Source organism: Argopecten irradians, chromosome 10 (genome assembly GCF_041381155.1).
Source record: "Argopecten irradians isolate NY chromosome 10, Ai_NY, whole genome shotgun sequence".
NCBI classification, from domain to species: domain Eukaryota; kingdom Metazoa; phylum Mollusca; class Bivalvia; order Pectinida; family Pectinidae; genus Argopecten; species Argopecten irradians.
In genome coordinates this window covers 21,922,617-21,942,796 of record NC_091143.1, presented here as the reverse complement: position 1 = coordinate 21,942,796, position 20,180 = coordinate 21,922,617, and the positions used below count along the sequence as shown (strand labels likewise).

The 20,180-nt window shown below is 36.9% G+C and overlaps 1 pseudogene; it reads right to left on the bottom strand.

Moving 5' to 3' along the window:
* Positions 1 to 7,009: 7,009 nt before the first annotated feature.
* LOC138332602 (uncharacterized) lies at positions 7,010 to 7,986 on the bottom strand (annotated as a pseudogene).
* Positions 7,987 to 20,180: the final 12,194 nt, after the last annotated feature.

Below are 20,180 nucleotides of genomic sequence, written 5' to 3'. Positions count from 1 at the left end.
CAGGCTCTAATGTTTATGCAATGAGAAAATAATTAAAAATCAATGAAAAAGTTGTAAAATTAAGAAACAATTTATGCGTCAGTGAATTTAATGTTCAGTGGTGTCGAAGGTATTGAAAAAAATGTCAATCACATATGTAAATTATTTCTAAATAGAAAAAATATGACACAAAATTGTGTCTCCAAAATATTCATTGAATAAAATATTTTTAACATGTTTATGACACATTAGGTTGTAAAAACTCCGATTTTGTTTCAGACACTTAAAGTGGGATGGGTCTTTATTTCCTAAAGAATAACAACGGATTGTAAATCAAATGTCTCCAACACCATTACGATATTCATTTTAAGAAGTTTAGTCACATATCTTATAAACAGTTTTACTAAAACATGACATAAGATCAAATGAAAATGTAACAATAATATCATGTTTGGTCAAAATAAATATATTCGCTCATACAAGAAGAGAAATTCAGTTTGCGTTAATATAATTGATACAAGTACTAGTGAGTATTGATGCATTTCTTTCCAACTCAACTTACCATAACGTCCACTTACTGAATGCATAATAGACACACAATGCAACATAAATAGAAAAATATTAAAGAGTAGTAAATAATACCAATATTAACGTATGGTTACATATGTAAGATCAAGGACGTATATGAGATGTATATCTCACTTTTAAATCCTTGGTAAGATCTTCTTCAAACGGGTTTTAAATGGTACTAGAGGCAAGCAAACTACTTCACAGATCAGTTGCACAATATTTAAGACAATGTTAGATTAGAATAAAGGACTGCATTTTCTCATAATAATTCTATGCTGGCTAAAAAAACAGACAGAACTATCGATATTATTGTTGATATTGTTAAAAAGAAAGACATTATAAAAAAATATTCGCCTACGTTCCAGGCTAGCGAGATAAGAAAGCTTACAAATGTCAGCGTAAGATATATACATGAAGCGGTAGTTATAATCAACATGATCTTTAAAACACAGAAAATGAAAACTTCAACTTTGTACATTAGATTTGTTTGGTCAGAAGACCATATCTTACACTGGTATTCTATCTAAGTATTCACAAGAATGGTGTATAAGGACCTTCAGACAGATACGTGCGTAAAACATTTACATGATTGTTTTATAAATGTAAAACCAAGCATGCGCAAAACTTCTGAAACATTAAAACTAATATGGGAACATGCAATAAAACTCATGGAAGCGGTCAGTCATACACCAAGATCAGCCACGCATGTTTCATTCGTATGATCCACACCATTTATTCTGTTATTAAAATCAACATACCTTTATTTGTTAGTGAAAGTGACCTAGCAACAACCTTTCATATTCATTCCGGATACCGCTCATACACTCGGTCTATCACTCTGTAGAGAACAACCAACGAAATAATTTTACATAGACCACAGTGTTAAACTTTGTTAAAGTTTTGTACTGTATTATTAAAACAAAGGAATATCAGTTAGCCATTATGTTCTATAATCAAAGTCTAGGTTCTCATATAACACCAGATAAAAAAGTTTGTGTCCTTCTGCTCAAACTCCAACCAGGGTACAATGTAGCTTAAATGAAATCAGGCGCATTTTGCACTAAAAAATCCTGAAATTCTAATATTTTTACCTATTCATTATCAAAATTGATATTTTTGAACCTAAATCTCAATATGAATTTCCAAATTCATACCATGGTTATCTAGGAATAAATATCTGTCAGAAAATATTTTTACTTTTGAAATTCATTATTAGCCAGCCAATCAGCGGCCGGGTTAAAATTCTATCCTGGGCTCAATCTTGTATGTATACACATGGGTCATTTCGAAGGTCTTTTTTTATTTAGTTGGTTGTTTCCTGTAGGGCACAACCAGACGGCGATCTAACACACTTATAGAACTTACTGCCGTCTGCAAACAGACAGAGAGACAAATAGATAGATAGACAGACATGTTTAACATGGGATTATGTCAATTAATCAATACATGCGTTACACTTAATTTTCATACACATATTTACCTTATAAATAGAACATTAAGACATAGAAAAGTCTAGAATTGCGTTAATCTCTTTCAACATTCCCTGGATATTTACAGAAAAATTCACCATTAGGGTTTCCCATTCATACTCGTGCAGTTGCACACAAGAATAATCTCCCTATACAAAGTTACACGGGGTTTTGTCTTCATCTAAATTTGTAAACACAAGTGTTCACCCATACATCCATCATTAAATCACGAGTTTGATACAAGATTCAGTTTTCCACATACTTTACAAAATACACATCATTGTAAGAAACAAATGAATAATTATAATATCTACTAGATTCCATATACATTTGTGTTTTCCTTTCTTTGTGCTCAGTTCTAGTAAAGGGTTGATTCCTTAATAACTGTGTCTTGTAGCATATCTAATCAATTCATATTTTTATACAACTAGTCTCTCCATTGCAAAATAAATAAATAAATAAATAAATAAATAAAAAGATAGATAAATAAATAACTGGAAGAACCTTGATATAAACGAACTTGTATATAAAGAAAACCCTCTTTGCCAGCAGACCTGAAAGATAGTGTACAGTTTTAATTTAAAAAGTGAGACACCATGGTATAAAGTGGGGATTTTTGTAAATAGCTCAGAGGAAAAAATCCACCAAACCACAATCAAACAAAAAAGGATCAAGATTATAATGAAACATGAAGGAAAAGGCGCAACTACGCATTGGTGATTGTGAAATATTCAAGGAGGCCAAGAGACGAAATCGTCTAAATAACAAACAGAAGCCAGGTAGACCAGGTATAGGAAGCATACTTAAAAAATAGTTTTCTTTACTAAAACAATTTCCAAATGGAATGTTCGTGTCGACGCGGTAACCGTGCATAGTGTACACTTCGTGAAGATATAAAATGGGATTTAAACTATACAAGATAAGTAAAATAAAATAAAACCAGAAGATAATTAAAACCGTGTGCAAATTAATAAAACATAAAATACAAAGAGAACTGAGAAAGTCTTACTGGAACTATATTGAGTAAATTATATGTGACCTCCAAGTAGACCAAAATCACCATCCTGGTGTTTCCAAAAATCAAATCCAAAGAAGTTCTACTCCTATATAAAATGTACTAGGTCAGAGAAAACATCAATCCCGCCACTAAAACATGAAGGCCTCCTTATCACCGACAACACAGAGAAAGCAAACATACTAAATTACCATCTCCTGTCAGTCTTTACAACTGAATCTGAACTCCCTATCCATGATAAAGGCCCAAGTCACCACTCCTCATGCCTGATGTAAACATCAGTACAAATGGCATTGCTAAATTGCTTCAAAACCTAAATCCTCACAAGGCCAGTGGACCAGATAACATCAGAACACATGGCTTATGTAACTTACTAGATACTTTACGTTGTGATTTAATTGTTATAACGGAGCATAAACTTACCGAAACTTCCGTCGTATACCTGTTTAAACTGCATCCCGAATACTTCGCCTATCCTAATATATATAGGACTCGATGATCTGAATAGTGGTGGAGTAGCGATTTTAGCGCGGAAAGATATGTTCTACCGAATATGAAATTTGGAAATATCCTTTAGTAGATTTGTAGGTGTTGAACTAATTACCGAGAGACAAGAGAGAGTATCTGTTATTGGTGCCTATATGCCAAGTAGCGACAATATTTAGATGAACTTGATCATTTGGACAATATATATATACTCAATTAAGTTGACACGACAGTGTTATAATTGCGGGTGATCTAATGCGCGTTACGAAACTTCAAGCAATACCACAATCTACACGAAACGCAAAACTGATATTCTTCATCATTTCTTGTCTCGTCATGGGTTGATTGCTCTAAACAAAAGTGAAGTATGTGCTGGATACGACTATACTTTCCCGCCACAAATCAAACCATAGACTACATCCTGGTACAGCATGCATTCATGGATTTTGTGACGTCATGTACCACCATCCTGATCACCATCCGATCACAGCACAATTCCACGTAGACATCGCGAGGTATGATATACCAAGAAATAAATAATTAAATCAAAAATGGATGAAAGCTACAATAGATAATCTTAAAGCGTACCAACTGTGCGTGGATTCCGAACTTAAATCCTTACCCGATTTATCACACCACAACGATATGACGCATATTGGAACGCTTTGTGAACAAACAACCATGATTTTGGACAAATCTACGGAGTTAAAACCATATTGGACAAAAGAGGTACGAGCTGCTCATAAAATAGGACGGAACAAACGGAAACTTTGGATTGAAGCTGGGAGACCTAGAGGTAATCAGTACCATACTTACCGTGAATATAAATCTGCAAAAAAAAACATTTCCGGTTACAACACGACAAAGCATTTATCGAATACGAAACAAAAATGAATAAAGAGATGAATGACGCAGCTGAATGTGACGTCAGACTGTTCTGGCAACTGATCAAAAGGAGGACAAAGCAAAAACCGAGCACATGTAATGAAATTCGAATGGGTGAAGTGTCCACGCAGGATCCTGAAAGTATTGCAAACCAGTTTGCAACATTCTTTGAAACATTATACGACTCATCAGTTTCAAATATATCTACAGAATATGAAAACACAAATAAGGAAGTGCCAAATGACAAATCGTGTGATGATCTACACGGTGAAATCGTATTTGACGAAGTTAGGAAATCTATTCATAAAAGTAACTCGCGAAAGGCGCCAGGAATCGATGGTTTGACAAATGAACATCTCAAATACGGAGGAAGGACATTAATCACTTACTTGACAAAATTATTTAACCTTGTCACAAGAATGACGTATATTCTATATTCCCGATATATGATCAATCAATAACTCAATCAATAATATTTTATTTAAGTGTCACATGTTAATATGTACATAAAACGATCAAGCATATAATATACAAATGCATAATAAAACTAATAATAAGCAAAAAAATTCAATCAAAAATATAAATATTTACATATTATCACGATAAAAATTACTTAACATAAATTAGTCGTAATAGATTGGCGGGAAAAGTATAAATGTGGTTGGGACAATCCCTATACCGACAATTCACACCATCCCTAGTTCTTGGAATAAAAAAACACGACAGTTGGTTATTACATTAAAACAATAATTGAAGCACTATAAAAATATTGGTAATATTACGTGTCCTAAATGAGTTTAAGATATAAGGTTATGTCGTCCTATGGATGGCTGTGTTGGTCGAAATGACGACAAGGAATAGGGTAGAAGCTTGTTGACGGCTTATTTATTCAAAGTGTAGACAAGAGTTCTCACTTTCTCTCTCTCATATGTGGCCCTAGAGAAGGCGGTGACGTAGGTGTATGTGAGGCGGAAGTACCCAGTCTCCTCAGTCTTATTCCCGTCTAATGTCCGTCTAATTTCAGTCTGACTGGGGCCTATTGCGGCCCTCTATTTATAATGATTGGGTACGTGACTGGTACACGTGCCGTTGGGACAATGCTTGCCCCAAAGGTTACCCAGCTCATCATAAACTGTCAAAATTTACTAATTTTAATTCAGAATACAGCCTTACCGGCGCCTGATGCAGGCTTAACAAAATATAAATGTTTTGATTTTCTGACTGGACTTGGTTGAGGCTGGACAGAACCGCCTGTAATATGCACATTTTGCACAAACTATACTGCGTTAAACAGGTGTGTGGACTACGTGATGTCCTATCATTCCTTCCAGAACATTCCACGTAGTCCCTACCATACCCATAACAATTTACTAATAAGTTGGTCACCTAGTTTAACACGTGCATAGACCGTGCGATATCCTGTCATGCTTTCCAGAACATCCCACGTAGTCGCTACTAAGTAGGTACCGTAACAATTTACTGATATTTCGGTCACCTAGTTTGGCCATGCCCTAAAACAACAACCTAACTTTGGCTGCATACATGAGTAAACAATTCCGCGTTACTGACCTTTAAATATACTACACATCGGTACTAGGTCTAAGCAACATTATATACACCACAATAATGCACTATGAAATTAAACACAGCCTAATAAATATATTCATGGTTGTTATTAAATAACTAATACTTGTACTCTTATAAAATACACTATAATTTAACTCGGCCCCGCGATCCACAATTATACACGGCTAACATGACAACTTCTGTCAAGGTTCAACAGGTACCCCACTTCCTGTTTACCTAGCGGGAATATTCAAATATCACATCTATTAATGATATCCATGGGGACTTCAGCAGGGCTACTAGCCTGTCTATCTCTATAGGGTTACAATCATCTATCACCGATAATATCATTGGGGCTTAAGCAAGGCTACTAGCCTGCCTACCTCTATAGAATTACAGTTACAGCTATAATTATAAACTTCATAAAAATTATTTCATAAATTTCAAATGCATTACGTAGTATTAAAGGGACAATTCAGTCTAAGAGAACATTAAAATCTGTACATATATCGGAAAAAACTCAGTTCTAATGGAAATTAGACTAGTCGGTTTTTCTCTGATATGCCAGAAAAGCCCATGGTTGTAAAATGTGTGTGTAATGTTCAAACTCGCTCGCTGTCCGCCATTATACATTGTGGTCGAACATCTTGTATGCCGAACCCTGTCCCTTGCTCGTAGAGTAATGCTACTTTTGTCTAGAACTGCTCAAAACGCTCTGACAGTAGTATGTTTACCTTCTTAGGTGAATTGTCTTGCTTATAAATCATTTTATCACCTCCGCAGTGGTTATGTAGTTTATTTGTTTAACGTGTGTGACTTTGGCTCGGATATGGGTACAGCGTACATATGGTACCTGCTTAATTGTATTGATCAACGATTTGTAATAACAATGGTATCAATTAAAATAATAAATAATGACAAGGAATTTGTCAATATTTTATGTTATATGTTTCATAAGAAATGTAGAACAATACATTTATGCCATATTTTGCTTCTTCGTTATGTAAAAGAATTAGCATTTAAGACAATATCAGTAAAATTAGCTAATAAGTAATCTTCGTCTGCGTAAAATTAAAAACGCTGTCTTGACTAATAAATACTGATTATCAGGATTTTCTATTAATAGATTAAATTTGGCATCATTATCATAGTTTTTAAAATAATCACAGTTACTCAATGGAAGGTCCTTCTTAAACTTTCTATATGTTCTTAACTTGATCCCGTTAGGATTCCTCCGATCGTTACACAATTGCCCAAACCATTCACTTTCGTTTTTCTGCCGAATTTTGAATTTGATTTCATGCATTACATGTTGGGTGGGCTTATACCCGGATTCCAAAATTAAACGAATACCATACTGATCACCCAGTCTCAGTGCTCTCGCGTCCCATGAATTTCGTCTATGTTTTGACCAGACATGGATCTTATGAAGTAGTCTCCCATCGTCTACGAAATTGATACGACAGTAAAAACGAAATACCTCCAGACGTTGTTTGCTAAGGATAGATAACCATGCCATGTCACCAATGACGCCGACATTAGATGTGTATTTTACAGAACCCGTGAAAACTTTTGCACTTTATTCATTTCTTTGCGCTGGAATTGGCCCCAAATGGTTGAACAATATAGGAGAAGGGGCTGTAAAAGGCTTTCATATAACTTTGTAAATACTGAGTAGGACATTCCGTCAACACTATAAAATTTTGAGATTAGAAGACCGAGAGCTCGACCAGCTGATTTGGACGATACTTGCACTGCCAAACCCATTTCAGCATAGTCATCAAACCACAATCCTAAATACTTATAACGGTCCGTGCTTTCGAGAGATTGTCCATTACATACGAATGCATGTTGAGTGGATGGTACAGATCTGTGTCTAAAATGAACCACTTTAGTCTTTCCAGTATTTACCGGGAGGCGCCAGTGGGAACACCATGACGAGACTATATTCAAAAGCGACTGTAGACTGTCTTCTGATGACGTCATCAACACAATGTCATCAGCATAAAATAAACAACTTAGTTTGTACGATATAAATGTTAAGTGTAAAGCTATCTAAATGACAACAGTAACCAACCAACATAAAGACTGGGCAAATTTAAAAATAAAATAAATTAATTGTACATATAGAGAAAAATTGAAAAGTTGAAATGTCTAAAAAACTTTAACCCCCTACATTATATGGAGAGAACTATCTATAGTAATACTACTATGGAGATAGGAAGCAATGCGAACAATATTACCCTAGTGGGCAAAGCAAAAGGGGATGGGAGGGTGGGTTAAAAAGATATTTAATGGCCCACCAAGCGTACTCCCATACTGCATGGAGCTATGCGTTGTAACAGCGTGCACATGACTGTAAAACTCTACTACTTAGAGAGCATGGCAAGGGGGGTAACTCTAACCGCCATGTCCGGAAAAGGCCCCAGAGGCCTGCATATATTTACAGTCTTACAAAATTTAATTTTACCAAAAATATCACTTTGTACGATATAAATGTTAAGTGTAAAGCTATCTAAATGACAACAGCAACCAACCAACATAAAGACTGGGCAAATTTAATAAACATTTACACATAAAATTATTACAAGTCAAAATCCATTGACAGTAAAAATAAAATAAATTAATTGTACATATAGAGAAAAATTTAAAAGTTGAAATGTCTAAAAAACTTCAACCCCCAAGCCCAGTGAAAATTGGTTGATTAGTGAAGTAATTGGTTAGGGAAAAAAATATAGTTATGGTATATGTACAAATGGAAAAATATTGAGACAGCCAGGCGTGGTTAGCTTGTGCACAAAACATCAATTCAACGCAACTGATTTTGGAAATTCTTGCATAGTACGCAATTTTACATCATTGTCATGTTCTATATATCTATAGACAGCTTCACTGGACCACAGACCAATATGCTTGATAACATCCACAGGAACACCTAGTTTGTTGAGCCACGTGGCTTCACCTCTCCGGAAAGAATGTCCTTTGATATTCGAGGATAGAATTCCAGCCTTTGTCAAGCAGCCATGAAGCAAACTGAGAAAAGTTCTATAACACAGGGCCGACCCATCGTTCTGAAGAAACAAAGGGCCCAAAGGGTTTGCAGACTTGGAGAACTGTAATGATACTAGAATAGCACTTGCTGGACATAATACACTAGATTTTTCTAATTTGGGGAGGTACACTTCCACTACCTTCTCCCTATATTGAATTGTCTTTGTCCAACGGAGAAAAATGATGAACCCCCATTCACAGGCTAAAATATCCACTCTCCGTAGATCTCTATCCTTGTTGAAGGCTTGGCGAACTACCACATTACCTGGCCGTAGTAGGCCAAAAAAAAGCTACTAAGCATGCACACCAAAAGGATATGTCTTGTAGGTTGTCCATACTTAGAGATGAATGTATTGCTTTTAGAATTTGAGGTGTAATAACATCAACAGGCTTTTGCGCGACACCCAACACACGTTTAACTCCGTTTGCAGGTGGTAGTCTCCCTTTAGGGGATCAGGTAAATTTGAATACTTGTGACTGTGAGTGATTATGTTGAGGTATTGTCTAACTGTACTAAAACGAAAGTGCTTTACCGATACCAGATAGGCGATATACATCTGTAAGGTTGTGGACACAGCTGGAACAGGTGTTAGACGAAACTGCGCACAGAATTCCACATAGCACCTCAGATGTGTAGTATACGTCGCCGCCGTAGAATTAGCCTACGCCCTTCTTTTCAGGTCTTCGGCCACTCCCTGGAGGGACTCTGCTGTTGAACCACATGTAATTCACAAACAACAAAGACATATGGTGAGTGTGGCTCATGTAACCTAGAACATATGTCTGCAATCACATTATATACACCGGGGAAGTACACACACTTCAATGTGAAATTGTAAAAGGCACAAAACCAGAAGAGAATTCGCAGTAGAAACATGCCTGTGTGGCTTCGACAAGATCCTTTAATTATTAATCCATGCTGCTGCGGACATATTGTCTGTGTAGATAAGTACTTTTTTGTCTTTTAATTGAGAACACCAGCGACAAATTGCTAGGTAAATAGCGACTAGCTCCTTCACGTTAATGTGTTCTGATTTAAGTGGTGGTAAATCAAGATTCCAATTAGTATAATAATAGTCTCCACAAAAATAACCTCCCGCACCATGATCACAGGCATCAGTTTGTAATGAAGTTACAGGTTTTGTGTCTAGAATTTTGCATGTACCATTGAACTGGCTAATAAAGGTAGACCACCAGAATATGTCCTGATAAAACTCGGAGGATAGCAGCACTTTGTGGTGACGGTGTTTGATGGAATCTTTCATGTTGATGATACGTCTTAAAATGTGCGACCACCACAGATTAATTGAGCAGCCCAATTAAGCTTCCCACACAGTATGGTGGCTGATTACGGCCATCTCGTGTTGTGTTGTTTCAAGTTTGGCTTTACTAGCACGGCGCTTTTTTTTGATACGACAATAAAATAGTTGAGAACTCTGCAAGTTTGTTTGGCGGTAATTCAAATGTCATTTGGATGCTGTCGATGATGATACCAAGAAAACAAATCCTTGTATTTGGACCCGCTACTTTGGAGTAGTTTATGGAAAAACCTAATCTGCGTGAAATGGTGATCAGTCTATAGAGGGCTTTTGAACACGCCGAGAAAGTCTTCCCAAAGATTAGGAAATCGTCCAAGTACGCAATAACAGTAATACCATATTTAGCCTTTAAAATCCGACATACTGCACTACTGAGTCGTTGAAAATCTGCGGGCTCTTAGCAACCCCAAAAGGGAGCCGAGAATCGTAAAGGTAGGTCGGAGATGAGTCACCTGTAAATGTCCATTTTAATCCTGTGGCTGAATAGTTTGACGGATGAATAGGTACAGACCTGTACGCAGCACTAAGGTCAACTTTGGCTAGGTAGCAACCCCGAGTTATGTGTTTATCTACTTCACGGAGGTCCATATATGAACAGGAACAGTCTGTCGTGATATGATCATTTAGAGAAAGACCTGATGGCCTGCTCGCATCATGAATCAGACGTTTTTTGTTATCCGATTTTGGAATCGCGCCCAAAGCACTGATAATTCGCGGTTTTTCTCTACAAACAACATAGTTACCATGGATAATCTCAGTGTGAACTTGTTTTTCAACCAAGTCATGGTATTTAACACATGATGAATAATTGTCATTTTCAACATCTATAATCTTGTTCATGTCTAGCTCATTGTCGAATAAATCGAATCCATTTTTACACCACTTAATATGTAGTCCCTATCAAAATCATGCTGATCGAGTAAGTCATTCCAGCTACTATAATTCAGAGGACCTAAATTGTCACTTAATCTAGGCGCTGGACTCTGAATATCTACTTTTTTTGACTCAGCGTTGACTGGGTGTTTAGTGGCCGGATGGTCTCGCGAAAAACACAGAGAACAATTATGAGCTAATTTGCAGTTTGTCGAAACACGGTCACAATTCTCAATGTTGAATCGTCGACAAATTTCTTTGCCGTTGGGTAAGAATGGATCTTTCTGGCGTTTTGAAGCTGGAGAAGAACGTCCATTTGGACTGTCTTGGTATAGATGTAATGTACCTACATTAGGTTTTAGGATTAACTGGAAGTCCTGAATGTCACGACGTGGAGAACCCCAAGGGAAGCCGTCCTTGCACTGTGCCTCGCGATATTCCTTGTCATACAAGGTGACACTACCCCTGGCATAACGACTGAATAGACGCAATGTATTTTGGGTGTGTTTGATGTATTGTACTACCTCTGGGGTCTTTATTTCACCCTTGTTGATCATGTGTAATAAAATTCCCAGGCTACCATATCCCCACTGTTCTACGGACAATTGGTGGACTTCGGGACGTGATTTCCGATTGAATTTTATGCCGTTGTCCGTTATGGTAATGCCCTCTCTCGCGAATCGAGAGTTCTTCCCAAACAAAATCTTTTACTTTGTATGCTTTTATTGACTGAGAGTTTTGGGGCGTTTCGTTGATACCTAACACACCTAACATATCACATAGTGTTTTAAAAGATTCAGCGTTAGTGAAGTGACCATTTTTGTCAACGTTTATCTGGCCCTGGGTATCAACACTTGACCTACCTTGTTCAAGTTGTTGGGAGACTCTGTCCGACGTCTGGTCTTTTGTAACCAATTTGGTCTGCATATCGGCGATCCTTTGTTTTGTTTGTTCAATGTCCGACATTAGTTTTAATTTTTTCTCCTCTGCTTGCAGTTCTGCCAGTTGTCTTTCCAATATGTCGGTTTCCCGCGTAATTGCGCTAGGCCTAGCCGGTTGAGAGTAATGGACCACGTGTTTTCCTCGTCCGAGGGATTTTGAAACTGGGCGAGGCAAAGTTCGTATTTTTGGGGTTACATCTTGCTCTGACCCCTTTTCCGCGTTGTACCATGTCAAATCGAGGTGTTCCTCTTCGGATGTCTCCGAATCCTGAAGGGCCTCGTGTACCACTTTTCAGTTTTCAGTACCGCCATTTCAAAAAAATTTGTTCCGGTTTTTGTCAGAATTAAAACGCTGACTTTCGGCTTCCTAAAACTCTGGATACACGTATTTTTTCCCGTAGTCTCAATTCCATGTCATAAAACCGTTCATGTTGGTGATACTTCTTTGATAAACATCTTTAAAAGGATATTTAATGGCCCACCAAGCGTACTCCCATACTGCATGGAGCTATGCGTTGTAACAGCGTGCACATGGCTGTGAAACTGTTCTACTACATGTACTTAGAGAGCATGGCAAGGGGGTAACTCTAACCGCCATGTCCGGAAAAGGCCCCAGAGGCCTGCATATATTTACAGTCTTACAAAATTTAATTTTACCAAAATTATCACGCTAATGTCGTCAATATCAATACCACGATTTGAAGCGTTAATTCCATCAATTAATTAATCATTGATATAGATAGCAAATAACGTTGGAGAGGCCAAAAATCCTTGTTTTACTCCATGTGATACGGGTAGCCAATCGGTATGCAGATTGTTAATGCGCACGCAACAGGTGACACCATTGTAAAGAGCAAAAATTGCGTTGTAAATAGCACCTTTTATACCAGACTGTAGCAGTTTGTACCAAAGACAGTCTCTGTCGAGCGTGTCAAAAGCCTTACGACGATCGATGAAGATTAGGTGGAGTAGAACTGGAAATGAAGGATAACCATGAACACCTTGGAATACCTATATCTAACAACATGTCATGTACAAAAAGAATTTAAGAGAGCTATAAAAAGGGACGCGCATGGCTGTTTGCTATACTCTGTATTGGAGCAAACGACTGTAAAGTAAACCCAATGATATACCTCAACCTTTACAGAAAAGTTGTACTGCCATCCGCACTCTATGGATCTGAAACATGAAACAACATTCGAACAAACTCTCCCGATTTCAGCACCTAGCAGTTAAGAAAATTCAGGATTTTCCAACGCGCACAAGATCTGACATCGCGGAGAGCATACCCGGTCTCTTTCGTATTGGAGCAGAAATTGATAAGCGAAAACTACAATTTCTCCATCGACTTATAAAGCTACCAAACGATTACCCATCGTCGGAGACCCACGGGTGATCGCACTACACTACGCTACACTTATCACCCGTGGGCAAACTCCGAGTAAAATCCTCGTAAAATATGCTAATTCACACCTAGAATTGACCAGTTAGAATACTCGATATATAGTTCGGAACTCTTCAGAATGAAGACTGGTTTATAAGCTTGAAGCTAAACAAAAATGAAAACGATCAAGGACAAATCATGCAGATCTCTATCTTCCAAAACTATCTCGTATGACCACATAGGTCATGGCAGAGGTTTGACACCAAGGGTAGAATGGAGCTGTTTACCTCGGGGAGTGTTAACCAGCTGTGTTTGGTTACAATATATGTAGGTCAAGGCGGTGTTGGCTCCATGACGTTGGGCTACAACATACGTATGCCCTAACTGTTACCTTATACCTAATAACATTAAGACTATAAGTATAAAATACTCAAATGAAAATTATGGTGGCATATTGGAAAGGAATATGTCCGAGAAATAAACCTAATACTTATGTTGATGTACCACATGTACCTGCGCATTAATGTCGACTCAAGATAATATATGTAGAAAGTCGACAAAACTCGGCGAAAATGTCGACTTTATGCTCACATGTACCTGCCCACTTGTAATGATGGGATCCAAGATAATTGGTCTAGAAAGTGGAAATCAACCGGCGGCGATTAATCGAGTGTAGTATGCTCAAGCCTACCATAACAGCATAGATCGACTTTGATTTTGTTAATTCAGGTTTTTAATTATTTGATTTAAAAATTAAAAATTTTGATCCTGCACATCCCGACCATGCAGCTGTAGCCTACGTGTACGTAGCTGTTAGACCGAGCTGAGGTAGTTAGAGTGCAAATGGACATTGTTTTGTACAACGAATTTTCATCCTCTTGGCCATAATCATTTATTAATATAGGGGTACGTTGTATAACCGTGGGTTGAAAATTCGTTTAAAAGCTGCGTGTGTGTGTTTTGTTGATTGGCATTCGTATCAAGTCCATGTAGTACATACCGTACTATACTATATTAAAAGAATGAATGAAAATTAAAAAAAAAATGCAAAACAATGATTTTTTCATGTTTTATTTTCTTGCGAATCACGAAAAATACCAGTTACATAATTTAAAAGCCATAAAGGTCACAGTACAGGTACACAATACACTTTGGGAAACCAGCTTTACTTGTTAGCTTGCTCTGTCCATATATATCATACATAAATATTTACATCCCTCGATACACTTATATAAAGGCACAACGAATTTTTGTTACGGTCTTAATGGCCAGATTCAACCTTTGGGCTAAAAATCCTCCCGATTTAAACTCCAAACTCGGGATACATCTGCATCTATTTTTTGTAGTAAAAACACGCGTTCTTTGTTGTCAAACGTAGTAAAAAAAGTCACGTGCTTATACTTCATTCATGCCATTGGCCTGAGTATACAATTGTATTATGGGTAACTAGTGATCACGTGATTGTGTGTTTACTTCCAAATATGGTGATAGTTTGCTTGCCATTTCTTCGGAAAAAGTGATCTATTTGAAAATATTTGAACTCCAAAATGTTATTAATATCGCAATACATATCATTTTGACTTGCACATATGTACTGTTTTACCATAAATAATGAACTGAAATGAGTTATAAAACTGCTATTTCCTCGTTTTGTAAATAAATGATATAATGCGAATTGACCAATTCAATAGGTCTAACCGTCTAATCTAGGATCAGCGAAGATCGGCTACTCCCGGCTAAATTCGTAGAATTATAAATTTATATAGATATTTAATTACCTGCTTTAGGTTTCAGAACAGATACATATAACACAGAGAAAAAATAAGATCTTCGTCAAAAGGCCAAATTATATATACTAAATACCAGGTCAGAGAAATCACTCTATTTAGAAGTAAACACACACTCATGTGATCTCTAGTTACCCATAATACAATTCCATATTTATTTCGGCCAATGGCATGTATGAGGTATAAGCACGTGACTTGTTTTATTACGTTTGACTGCAAAGAACGCGTGTTAGGAAAATCCCCCACGGATCGTGGTTTCATTTCCACCATTTGAAATTGCTAAGCAATACTATCATATAATTGTTTATTTTCTATATTCTTTTCAAACACAATGAATAGTTATAAGCTTCCGTGTAGCACACTTAGCTTTTTAGGGAATCTAATACATGTGTACACATACTAAGGACAATAATGTGCATGCACGCCTGGTAAATTTAGAACGAATATACGTACCCGGCCTACTATACCTTTCGGCCGGCGACACCATTTTCTGTCAAAAAGTCTTTTGAGCTGCAATATTGCAGCTAGGTAAATTGGGACCTAGGACCTAACTCATTATGCTTCGGTAGGTTCCGTACGAAAATGTATCATTTTGTTTGTCAGAAATACTCTTCATAGACTGAAAGGTCTCAAAGCCCTCTACCAATATTGTGAATTTTATGGCCCTTAGGTCTCAGAATTTTCCCCAGGGGATAGGGTCATTATTTGCTCAATTTTCATATGAAATGTAACAGATGTAATGGAATCAAATACTCTTCATAGATAAAAAGGTTAAATTTATATCATCACAGACTGATTTCATGGGGGGGGGGGGGCATGGGGCCCCCCCCCCCCCCCGTTCCCCAGGACGGGGGGGCAAACATGTCTTTTTTGCCCCCCCCCCCCCCCCCCCCCCATTTTCGCCGACTGAAATTTTCTAAAAAAAAAAGCTTATTTGAAAGAAAAAAGGGTCCTCCTGCACATTTTTCGTACTTCATTCTAGAAAATTTTCCGCTGCGCGGCGCATTTCCTAAAAGGTTCAAGCACATAATGTCAAACCTTAAATTGTAAAAATTCAATATACACAAACTAGACTAAAAATGTCCATCAGGGGATTCCCACTATGTACTATTTAAAAAAATATCTCTTAAAAGATCAATTTGTTTATATGTCTTAGCGAGACAATTAATTCATTTTTTTCTGTTACACAACAATGTGCCGATGGTGTGAAGCCGGTATATTCAGATCGAGTAGGGTTCCATAATGTTATGACGACACAATTATCATTTCTAAATGCAGGTAGCTTTAAATCGAAAAATTACCATGTTAAGAACGCTTTATAATCATTAAAATTTATCGTAAAACTCATCTCAGCCATTCTAAATCGTAATTTTTTTTCCCGGGGGAGACCCCCGGAACCCCCTAACACCAAATTCTCGGGCTTTTGGGTGCTCGCAAATTCATCAAAATGCATCGTAAAACTCATCTAAGCCATTCTAAATTGTATTTTTTTTCCCGGGGGAGACCCCTGGACCCCCCAAACACCAAATTCTCGCGCCTTTGGGCGCTCGCAAATTCATCAAAATGCATCGTTAAACTCATCTAAGCCATTCTAAATTGTAATTTTTTTTTCCCAGGGGAGACCCCTGGACCCCACAAACACCAAATTCTCGCGCCTTTGGGCGCTCGCAAATTCATCAAAATGCATCGTTAAACTCATCTAAGCCATTCTAAATTGTAATTTTTTTCCCGGGGGAGACCCCCGGACCCCCCAAACAACCAAATTTCTCGCGCTTTCGGGCAATCGCAAAATCATCAAAATACATAAAACTCATCCCGGGGGTCACCCTCAGACCCCTAATAAAACACCAAAATCTTGCGCCTTCAAAATTTGGCCAATTTGCGTATTCGTTTATTTCCTTTTAGCGACCCCACTGTCTATAAATGTGTACAAGGATTAAATTTAGTGATATATGAAAAATGTACATAAAGCATATATTATATGGTTGGGAGTTGAATTTATCTCCTTCTGTAGGTGTGGCGGGGGGGGGGGGGTTACAAAATATTGAGGACCTTTGCCCCCCCCCCCCCCCCCATGACGTTTCATCTTCCTACGCCACTGTACGGTGTATGTCTTTGTTTCACTCTGTATCCGAACTCAGGTGACCAATCAGAAAAAAAACATGGCTGACAGGTGGCGATTACTGCTATTTAAAAAATAGACTTCATTTTTAGTTTTCCCATGTTATAAAACATTTCCAAGAGGAAAGAAAAAGGTAAAGAATTACAGAAATAGAGAAAAGATCCATCTTTTAATGGCATGATTTACATCATTCAGTAGTGGGTACCAAGTTAATTAAACTTTAATGTGCAACTTCAGGGGCGTAGGAAGAAAAGGGTTCTCCTGCATTTTTGCAGCTTTGCGGCACATTTCCAAAAACGTTCAAGCACGTGATATTCAAACCTTTTATAATAAAAATTCAATACACATAGACAAGACTAAAAATTTCCATCAAGGGATTCTACTATTTCAAAAATGTTTCTTAAAATATTAATTTGTTTATATGTCTAAGCAAGACAATTAAATCAATTCATCATTTTTTTAGTTAAACAACAATGTGCTGATGGTGTGAAGCCGGTATGTTCAGATCGAGCAGGGTTGCATAATGATATGACGACATTCACAATTATAATTTCTAAATGCAGGTAACTTTAAGTCGCTTTAAAATCCTCAAAATACATCGTAAAACTCATCTTGGCCATTCTAAATCGTAATATTTTTCCCGGGGGAGACCTCCGGACCCCCAAAACACCAAAATCTCGCGCATCCGGCGCTCGCAAAATCATCAAAATCGTATTTTTTGTTTGTTTCCGGATGAGACTCCCGGACCACCCCAAACACTAAAATCTCGCGTATTCGGCGCTCGCAAAATCATTAAAATACATCGTAAAAATCACCTCAGCCATTCTAAATCGTAATATTTTTTCGGGGGAGACTCCCAGACCCCCAAACACCAAAATCTCGACCCTTCGACGCTCGCACGCCATTTTGCTTATTCATTAATTTCCTGTTAGCGTCGCCACTGTCTATAGATGTTGATGTGTACAAGGATTATATGTAATGATTTATGAGAAAAACATGAAAGTATATATGGTTGCGTGTTGAATTAATCTCCTCGTGTGGGAGTAAAGTCTTAAGTGACCTATTGCAATTGTCTTTTGACGGTACGTATCATCCAGTGTCTGCTGTAAACAATTTACAATCTTCTTAATAACTAAGAACCTCATACATGGACATGATATTGGGCCATAGCATGCTGGGATGAAGGGATACAAAGTTTGTTCAAATCAATAATCTTGACCTATGTGCTAAGACACAGGGGTGAGATATATCTATTTGTTTGTTAAAAAGCAAAACATTATTTTTAACTGTGCATATCGGAATTCAGGTGACTGTTAGATATATATATCCTTATTGCCTTCTGCTCATTCTCAACTCTCATCCATTTGTAAACATCTTCTCCACAACATGGTTTTTCTCACTTTACAGCAAGTACAAAAACAGCAACAATAAAATTACAATCATGAATATTATGTATTGATATTAAATTTTTTGCAAATTTTCAGCAAAACAAACATGTTTCAAATTAAATTAATACACATATTTGATTAATATATTTAATCTGCATTTATTTTTTTAATTAAAAAAAATGAAAAATAACAACTTCATATCATAGCAAAAGTACATGGGTTGTCATTTCAATCAAGGGAGATAATCCATTTTGAAGGAAAAGTTAGATTATAATTCACTTTCCATGCATTATTCAACCAAAATTTAGACTGGTACATTTCCTGGTCAACATCAATTATAATTTCAACACAAATCTATTAGATGATGTTTCAAGTAATTATCAAGTATGTACATGAACTTTGACATCTGGCACAATAAATAATCTTCAACTTTTATCAATGTTTCACAATCGAAGTCTACTCTAAGCCTTCTGTAAGCTAACACAAACTCTGCCTTCGTGTGATATAATTCAAACAGGATTCAAAACACAATGGAACATACCACTGTTTACACTGGAAAGTGGTTTCCCTTCTAAGAAGTCTTCGAGCAGGACGTCCCTAATGTTGTGCTCTATACAGCTCTATCTCACCAGGCCCACAGACAACACATCTCCTCCTGGCTGCTGATTTGGTTCCCGTCGGATAGGTGTCCTAAGAAATGTCTCGTTGACAGGCGCTGAATGTTGTCTCCCTTCTTCCTACCTTTAGATTTTGGTCCTATCACATCAGCCTCAATTAAAAGATGGCAGATAATTTCTATTCTGAAATTGTAAAATTAATAGATTATGAGAATGTTAACTTTCATAACTTCACAAAAAAATCTTTTGATGTAAATATTTTATGCTCCCATTTAAAGATGATCCACCGCTGACAAATGCTAATTTTTTTTATCTATCATAAACAAAAGCAGACGATTTAGAATTTTTCTTCAGTTACAAAAGTTACTGACTTTACACCATCACCGCCATTGAAAAGTTTGAGCTTCTAATTTTCCTTATAGATAAAGATATTAAAACAATTAACCGCATCCCGAAAAAATTCCGCGGCACTATGTCCTATATGGAATGAAGTACTGATTGCACAGTAAATGATTATTTTAATTTTTTTGTGTTTATTAGACATATATACGATTAAACACCAATTATTGTTCAAATGATGTGTATCATTTATGTTCTATCGGCGGTGGAGCATCTTTAAAACATTCATATGTACTTGATCAAAGTTCCGGATTCTTGATTTTTTTTTTTTAATATTTAACAGTAAAATGCAACTTCAAAGCTCAAATTATTGAATCCTTAACAGTTAA